Genomic DNA, 9,845 nt, shown 5'->3' with positions numbered 1-9,845 from the left:
TCAACAGGGCTTGGACAGGCCTGCACCAACTTTCTGGTTTGCTTGGCCAGCTCCAGGGAATTGGGCCTGCAGGCTTTCGCCCTCAACTCTGGAGACTGGGAGGCCTGGGTTTAGTGTCCCCACACCATACTGAGCCCCTGAGTGGGAGTTTATCCTTGCTCCTACCAGCCAGGAAACTTTGTGGCTACTTGCCACACTGGACCAGCACAGCAGGGCTTGGCCCTGCCTGCCCCACCCCAGTGACCCTCTTTCAATCCGGGGAACTGGGTGGCCAGAGTCCCAGAAACTGAGAGCATAGAAGAGAATATCCAATAGGCTGAGGGGAAGCCTTGGAATAACACTTGAAACACGGAAATATAGGAAAATGACAAATGAAAGATCAAAATACAATCTCAAGCCTCCATCCCATTCCAAGAAGCCTTAGGAGCTGTGTACATAGAAGAAAACATATGCCATACACCTGAAATATCAGAAATAATAGCAACTAAAATGAAGAAGCAACTATGGGAAGCTATAAAGGAATTCAAACTAGAAATAATCTCCCAGGTAAAAGAAGAAATGATAAAAGAAATGAAAGAGATGCTGAACATATCTAATAAAGGAACAGCTAAAAAAATCAAGGAGCTAAACAAAAAGATGGAATCTTTGGATGAACAATATAAGAAACAAACAGAATACATGAAGTGGATTCAAAGAGATATACCCGAAATCAAAAATTCCATTGAAAGTTGTAAAAAAAAAAAAAAAAAAAAAAAAAAAAAAAAACCAAAAAAAAAAAAAAAACTCAATGAAAGTGAAGATAGAAGCTCAGACCTCGAAGACAAGATTGTAGCAAGTGAAGAGGAAAGGAAAGATCTTTAAAAATAACAAGGAATCAGGAAATAACAATTCAACAGCTACAAGATGATGCAAAGAAAAACAACATAAGATTAACAGGGATAAACGAAAAAGAAAGGGACAATATAAAGGATGTCAAGAGGCTATTTAGAGAAGTAATAGCTGAAAATTTCCCACACATGAGAATGGAAACTGAAATCAGGATTAGTGAAGTATATAGAACTTCAAGTAACCATAACCAAAATAAAACTACACCCAGACGTATAATTATCACCATCCCAGAAATCCAACATAAGAATAGAATATGAAAAGCTGTCAGAGAGAAAAGACAGAGAGAAAAGATTTGAAGGAAAACCTATCAGAATCACAGAGGATATCTCAGCACAAACAATAAAGTCAAGAAGAGCATGGAGTGAAGTATTCCAGATTATAAAGGAAGATGATTTCTAACCTGGACTGATGTACCCTGAAAAACTGTCCTTCAAAATTGATGGATAAATAAGATACATCTATGAAAAATAACAGCTGAAGAAATTCATGATCACCATGACAGCCCTGAAAAGAATACTGAAAGACAGTTTAGATACACTTAGGAAAAAAATCACTAAGCAAAGCAGAAATTTAAACAGAATGGAAAGATAAAGATGCAGCAGCAGAAAGATAACATGTCAACAATAAACCAATAGATAACAGTTATAACCATTAATGTAAATGGTCTCAGTGCACCAATTAAAAAAACAGACTGGCAGAATAGATCAAAAAATGACATCCAAACATATGATGTTTGCAAGAAACCCATCTAACCCAAAAGGATACTCACAGACTGAAAATCAAAGGATGGAAAACAATACTTCATGAAAGAGGAAGCCCCCCAAAAGCGGGGGTAGCTATTACTTTTGCAGACAAGGTGAACTTCACACCAAGAACGATCAGAAGAGATAAAGAAGGTCATTACATACTGGTTAGGGGAAAACTTCAAGAGGAAGAAAAAACAACCTTAAATATATATGCACCAAATTTCAGAGTGTCCGGTTATATAAAGCAATGATTAATAGAAATGAAAAACCAAATTAGCAATAACACAATTATAACAGGAGACCTTAACACACCATTGACACCAAGGGACAGATCAATCAGACAGAAAATCAGCAAAGAAATAACAGAACTGTATCACACCTGTGAAAAATGGACTTGATAGACGTATACAGAACGTTCCATCCAAGAACATCAGAGTACACATTCTTCTCAGCAGTACATGGGACATTCTCTAAAATAGACCATATACTAGCCCACAGAACATATTTAAATAAGTGCAAAAGAATTGAAGTTATCACATGCATGCTATCGGATCATAACACCATGAAACTAGAAATTAATGAGAAAACATACTACAAAATTCCCAAAAAGACATAGAAACTGAGTAACACACTCTTGAATAATCTGTGGGTCACAGGGGAAATTAAAAAGAAATTAAACAATACCTAAAAGCAAGTAAAAATACAAATACATTTTTCCAGAATCGATGGGATGCAATAAAAGCTGCCCTCAGAGGAAAATTTATTGCACTGAGTTCCCACATCAGGAAACAGAACAAATACAAATAAACAACCTGATGCTACATCTCAAACATCTAGAAAAAGAAGAGCAAGTCAAGCCCAAAGCCAAAAGAAGGGAGGAAATCATAAAAATAAGAACAGAAATTAATGCAATAGAGACTAAAAAAAATCCAAAGAATCAATGAATCAAATAGTTGGTTCCTTGAAAGAATAAATAAAATTGATAAGTTCCTAGCCAACCTTATTTTAAAATGGGAAGAAAAAAGCTCAAATTCATGCAATAAGGAATGAAAAAGGTGAAATCACTACAGACTCTGTAGAAATACAGAAGATCATCAACACCTATTTCAAAAACCTCTATGTTTGATAATACAAGAGAGACTGACATGTTGATTCCTAGAAACATATGAAGTACCAAAGATAGGTCAAGAAGACGTAAAACTGCTGAATACACCAATTTCTATTAATGAAATTGAAAATGTAATTAAGTCCTTACCTCCAAAGCAGAGCCCATGCCCAGACAGATTCACTGTAGAATTCTACAAGAAATAAAAAAAAAGACCTAATGCCAACACTCCTCAAACTCTTCAGTGAAACTGAAAGGAAATCAATCATTCCTAAGTCATTCCTGGAAGCAAATAATACTCTAATACCAAAACCTGAGAAAGACCCACCTAAAAAGGAGAACTACAGGCCAATCTCCTTAGTGAACACAGATGCAAAAATCCTCAATAAAATATTGGCAAATAGGAAGCCGCAAATCATCAAGAAGATTATACACCATGACCAAGTGGGATTCATCCCAGACATGCAGGGATGGCTCAACATATGTAAGTCAAGAAATGTAATCCCCCATATCAATAAAGCCAAAAGTAAGAATCACATGATCATTTATATAGGTGCAGAAAAAGCTTTTGATAAGGTCCAACATTCATTCATGATAAGGACGTTACAGATAGTGGAATAGATGGTCTTTACCTCAATATGATAAAGCCCATATGACAAACTAACAGCCAGTATCATGCTAAATGTCCAAAAACTGAAGGCCTTTACCTTGAAATCAGGCATGAGACAAGGATGTTCCTTATCACTGCTCCTATTTAATATAGTACTGGAAATACTAGCCAGAGCAATTAGACAAGTGAGAAATAAAAGGGGTAAATATAGGAAAAGAAGAAGTTAAATTATCATTTGTGGATGACATGATATTCTAAATAGAAGACTCCCAAAACTCCATTGAAAGATTCCTAGATATAATAAATAAATGCAGCAATGTAGCTGGATACAAAAATCAATAGCATTTCTATACACTAACAACAAGATCACACAGAGAGAAATAAGAGAAGCCACACCCTTCACACTAGTAATACAAAACATGAAATATTTAGGAATTATCCTTACAAAAGATGTGAAAGATGTATATAGGGAAAATTAAAGAAATCACTCCTAAAATTCATCTGAAACCAGAATAAACCTAGACTAGCAAAGACAGTTCTAAGTAGCAAAGGCAAGGCAGGAGGCATTAGAATCCCTGACTTGAAGTTACACTACAAAGCAACTGTAGGAGCATCAACATGGTACTGAAATCGAAACAGAGCCAAAGATCAATGGTGTCATGGTTTATGTCTGTGTCCCCCAGGCCTCATGAGTTTGTATTGTTCATTTGTGATGGTTCATTGTATAGTGCTTATATTGATGGTGTCAGTGCTCCACCCATATAGGGGTGGACCCAGGATATGATGTAATGGCAGGAAGAAGGTGTGTCTTGCTCTCTTTGCTGGTTCCTGTTTGCTGTTTGCAGTCGCCATGAACTGCGGCCCAGCCATGCCTGCCTGCCTTGGAGCCAACTGAGTGTGGACTGAAACCTCCAAAAACTGTAAGAAATAAACCTTTCCTTTCCCAACTTTGGGCTTCAGGTATTTTGTCTCAGCGACAAGTAAAAAGTACCTAAGACAAACGGAATAGATTAGAAGATACACCCACAACTACAAACACACTCAACCACCTTATCTTTCATAATGGTGCCAAACATGTTCACTGCAAGAATGACAGTCTCTTTAATAAATGGTGTTGGAAAAACTGGCTCTCCATATTCCAAAAACTAAGATTAGTTTTTGGAATAAAAACATGCCTATCACCATGCACTAAATTATAATCTAAATGCATCAAAGATCTGAATATTAAAACAGAAACACTAAATCTATTGGAAGACAAGTTGGATAAAACCCTTAGGGACATAGGGGTAGGTGGAGAGTTCATGAACAGGAATCAAATCACATGGAAATACTTCCCAGATTCAACAACTGGGATCATGTCTTATTAAAAAGTTTCTGCATGTCAAAAGAAATCTCTGGCATAATGAAAAGAAAACCTACAAACTGCGAAACAATCTTAGTGAACTGTCCCTCAGACAGACATCTTCTGTCTAAAACATAAAGAATTTTAAAAAATCAGACCCCCAAAATTTAAGGATGCAATCCACAAAAGGGCATCTGAAATGAATACACAATTCTCAGATGAAGAAATACAAATGGCAAATAAATACATGAAAATATTTTCATCATCATTACTCATTAGAGAAATGCAAATTAAAACCACACTGAGATTCAATCTCACTCCTGAAAGAATGGCCCTATCAAGAAATCTACCAACAACAAATGCTGGAGAGGCTGTGGGGAAAAAGGAACTCTCCTGCACTGTTGGTTGGAGTGCAGACTGGTGCAACCACTGTGGAGGTCAGCCTGTAGATTTCTCAGAAAGCTGGGATTGGAGGTCCCATTTGTTCAAGCTATTCCATTTCTAGGCACATTACCAGAAGAACTGAAAACATCATACTACAGTGATATATGTACACCCATGTTTATAGCAGCACAAGTTGTAATAGCTAGATCTTGGAAACAACCTAAGTGTCCATAAACTGAGAAATGGATAAAAAAAGTTGTGGTATTTTTATATAATGGAGTACTGCTCAGCTATAAAGAATGATCACATTGAGATATTTATAAATAAATGAATGCACAAAATCAAAGTCACATGTGTAAATACAGAATAGTTTCCCTAGTGTAATAAATGGTAAGAATACATAAAAGTATGTGGTAATCATGATTCCCCATTATATTGCTTTGAAACCTTATAATGTTTTTATTCAGTATTTGAAATGATTTTATTCTTGGTTGTTTTATTTTATTGTTTGTCTTGGTATGAACAACTATTTTGAATAAAACGAGACATTATAATAGCTAGTGATATTTTAATATCATCTTGTTTTGAAGTCCCACCAATCTTTTGTTCTTCTGTCTCCATTGGTTTTATCATGTTGTATCTTATTGGATTTTTTTATATGTGATGGTATAAACAACATATTTTATAAACAAGGAGATAATGTAGTTATCTTTGGTCATTTTCTTCTAGTTGATTCTGAATGCCCTGTAATAATTTCATTCTCTTGAATGGTTTTACACTGTATTTTTATGTTAGATAATATAGTATATAAAGGTATACTCAATTATTTCAAGGAAAGAGTCACTATGGTAGCTACTGTTATGTTGGATTGTCTTGTGGTAAAACACTATGTCGCTTAAAGTGTTCTCTTCTGGCCTGTTTGTTATGTCCTCTTTTATCTTAAACTTTTTTAAATAAAAAAAGTGTTTTATAATAATCTGCAACATGTTGAACTGTTTTAAACCATTTGACATTTGTGAAAATCTTTATAAAACCAAATTCTAAATTCAAAATTTTTGACCTTACACTAGTTTTGGAAGTAGAATTGGTTCTGTCTCCTCATGAAAAGGAAAATATTTGCCTAATTAAAATTATTTGACATGCTGCATTACATAAGGAGCACAGACAAATAATAAGTAATGCTAAACCTTTTCAAGTTATATTTTTTGCATGTGATTTGTAACATGTTCAAAAATTGCCTGAAAATCCTAGAAATTTCATATGTTCTAGTATAGCATTAAAATATAATTTCAGTTATCTTTTGAAATGTTTTATGCCAGAGAAATAATCATATTTCCTTGCCATATTTCCTGTCTAATTATTATAATGAAATGTCATTAGATCTTTTATCTTGAACATTTTAAATTTTTGGTAATGCAGTTATTATTTTACTTTGAATTTCCTTTAAAAGTATTTTTGATTAACTGTAGCCCAAATTATTACTTCTTCAAAGGGATTCCTGAAAATTACTATGACAAATACTAAGTAATAGAGCTTTCTGAGATCTTTAAGATAATATCATTGGACTGGCAAGAATTTCCAAAGTGCTAGTAGAGAAACAGATGGTTCAGGAAGCTGCTATCTAAAGTCAAGCAGATCAGAATTAACTACATTGAACTGAATGAACTAGTAGGATTGTTTTTAAAATAATATTTTGATTGAAATATTTCTAGTTATTCAATGCTTTGTTTTCTAGATTTAAAGAAACTTGCTATTTTCTTTCTTGTTGTGTTCTATAGCTTTTAGCAATTTGGTAAGGTACATAATACTGAATATAACTGAAACAATTATTTTACACTGTATGAAAATCTCTAAATATCAGAAGCTTTTAGTTAGTATTCTTATTTTCTTTTTTTTTCATTTTAAAGAGGATAAAACAGAATAAAACCAATCAAAACAATCCAGTGTAAGAGATACAGGACTTCAAAACATGATAAAATCAGCTTACCATATCATATGTCTTCTTACGTCTTCAAAATAGCTGCAGATAACTTCAGACATAATAAAAATCAAACTGAACAGAATAGAAGAGAAACAATAAAAACAAAACAATGAATGCAACAAAGGACTTCAAAATAAGTCAATAGTAAATCCAAAATATTTCTTGCTATATTTGAAATACCTGCTCTTGCCATTGGATTTGACATAGCTAAAACAGAAGAATACAAAACCCAGCAAAACAATGGAAATGATATAGGATTTACAAAACAAGATCATAGGGAATCAACATTGGTTGCAACCCTCAGAAGGAGATCCCCCTCCAGATGCCACACTGTTTTATCACTATCCTCTGAATCTGTAATCAGACCACTGGCCTCAGGCCTGCAATGTAGTGAAACACCAAAGCACCACAGGCATCTGACTGCATTTCACTTCAATAGCTATCATCACAGTCTGTGTTTCTCCAGATAAGCTGATCACTTACATTGTGTGTGGGGGGAGGGTTAGGTTTTTTTTTTTTTCTCACAGTCTCTCTAGCATTTGTCATTGATGTCTTAATCTTGGTCATTCTTTCTGGAGTGAGATGGAATCGCAGCATTGTTTTAACTTGTATTTCTCTGATGACTAATGATGCTGAACATTTATTATATATTTATTTTCTGTTTGTATTTCTTCATCTGAGAATTATGTATTTATCTCAGATGCCTATTTTTGGATTGGATCTTTGAATTTTGGAGGTCTGATTTTGTTAATTATTTGTATGTTCTAGATAGAAGTCCTTCATCAGAGATACAGTTGACAAAGACTTTTCCTAATTCTGGGTTTTCTTTACACTCTGTTGGAGATTTCTTATGATATGTAAAAACTTTTGAATAAGATGAGATCCCGGTTGTTGAATCTGGGAAGTATTTCTTGAGCAGTTGGATTTGTTTTAAAAGCCACATTTATTCAGACTCATGATCAGGCTATCATATTTAATAATCAACAACATAGGTGCAAATTAAAACAGGTCTACATTGAAACCCTTTGTTGGAATGCTTTACACTTTCCACAGAACAGAAACTACAGTAATGTATTGTACAATTACTCACAAATACAGTACTCTAATATTTTGCCAGTACAAATGTATTCTTTGCATCAGCTAGGCCTTGTCACCACTGGGCTTGGCTGAGTTCACAAATCTATTGTAACCTGTAGCTTCCTTGTCACTTTTCTGGTTCTCCTCTTCTGTTAAGCTTTGTTTCCTGGAAGTATTTGAAACCTTCTGCCAGTGCCATACCTACTGCTGCTACTTCTGGAACTACCATAGCCAACTTGATTTTGTGGTTTGATAAAGTATTGGCCTCCACCACCACGGGGCCCAGACATTCTGCCTCCAAAGTTTCCTCCATCCATGAGTCCACAATTTGTAGACTGATTGTTATAACTGCCAAATTCACTGTAGCTTCCATCACCTCCATAATTGCTTCCACTACCACTGCCAAAGCAGCCTCTGCCTCTTCCATTTTTATAGCTGCCATAGCTTCCTTTCCCACTATGGACACTGCCCTGGTTTCCATAACTCTGCTGTCACTTATTCTATTACCTACGCTTCCTCCAGAGTAACAAGGGCCACCTCCTCCATAACCACCACCATTTCCAAATCCATTGTAATGATCTCCCTGCCACCATATTCATCTCCACCACAGCTGCCACCAAAGCCACCTAGACCAGAGAAGTTTCCCATTTCCTCCGTGACCAAAACTGTCAGTGCCGCCAAAACCACCTCCATATCCACCACCAAAATTTCCAGAACCACTTTGACCTCTTTGACTAGATGAAGCACTAGCCATCTCCTGCTTTGACAGGGTATTCTTTGCTTCACAGTTAAGGTCCTTCACATTATGATATTTCTGAATGACAATCTTATCCACAGAATCATAGTCATTAAAATTTTTAAAAGCAAATCCCCTTCTCTTTCCACTGCCTCTATCATTCATGATTTAAATCACTTCAATTTTTCCATATGTTCAAAACACTCTTGTGGTGTAGTTCTTGGGTTATATTCTTTAATGGCACCAACAAAGATCTCCTTCACAATTAAATCTTCTCTTGAGACATTTCTCTTTGGTTCCACAACTCTTTCATTCACTTTGTGGGGCCTAAAATTCATGGTTGCTTCCACCTCTTCCACAGTGGCATAAATGACAAACCCAAAGACCCTGAAATGCTTGGTGTTTAGATCTCTCATCACCACACAGATCCTGAGTGAGCCCAGTGCTCAAAATGACTTCTCAGATTCTTGTCAGTTGTTTCAAATCACAGTCCTTCAACGAACAGCTTCCATAGCTCTTCAGTTTGCTTAAGAGACTGTCACTTAGAAACAACAACAGTTGGAAAAGAGACTGATGATGCTTCCTCCGTGTTCAACCGCAGAAAGGCTGTAGTTTGATTTTTGTTCATGAATTCTCTTCCTACCGCTAGATCTTCAAGGTTTCTATCTACTTGGTATTCTAGAAGACTTAGTGTTTCTGTTTTAATATTTAAATTCTTAATCCATTTTGACTTTAGTTGAGTACATGGTGATGATTCTAGTTTTACTCTTTGGCATGTGGAAAGTCAGTTTTTATGGCATCATTGGTTGAAAAGGTTATCATTCTTCCAAATAATGTTTTTGGTGCCTTTGTCAAAAATAAGGTGGCTGAGTATGTTTGTAGTTGTGTCTATATCTTCTATTCTGTTCCATTGATCCTCAGATATGTTTTCCGCCAGTAAAAATTTGATTCTATCACAGTAGCTTTATAACATAAT

General features: G+C 35.4%; 1 pseudogene; it reads right to left on the bottom strand.

The window, feature by feature from the left end:
- Positions 1-8,285: 8,285 nt before the first annotated feature.
- Positions 8,286-9,497, bottom strand: LOC100722439 (heterogeneous nuclear ribonucleoprotein A1-like; annotated as a pseudogene).
- Positions 9,498-9,845: the final 348 nt, after the last annotated feature.

This window comes from Cavia porcellus, unplaced genomic scaffold (genome assembly GCF_034190915.1).
Source record: "Cavia porcellus strain 051 isolate PalLab524CR breed Dunkin Hartley unplaced genomic scaffold, mCavPor4.1 scaffold_3, whole genome shotgun sequence".
Classification (NCBI taxonomy): Eukaryota; Metazoa; Chordata; class Mammalia; order Rodentia; family Caviidae; genus Cavia; species Cavia porcellus.
Note: the sequence above shows the minus strand (reverse complement) of the source record. Positions and strands in the feature narration are given on the sequence as shown.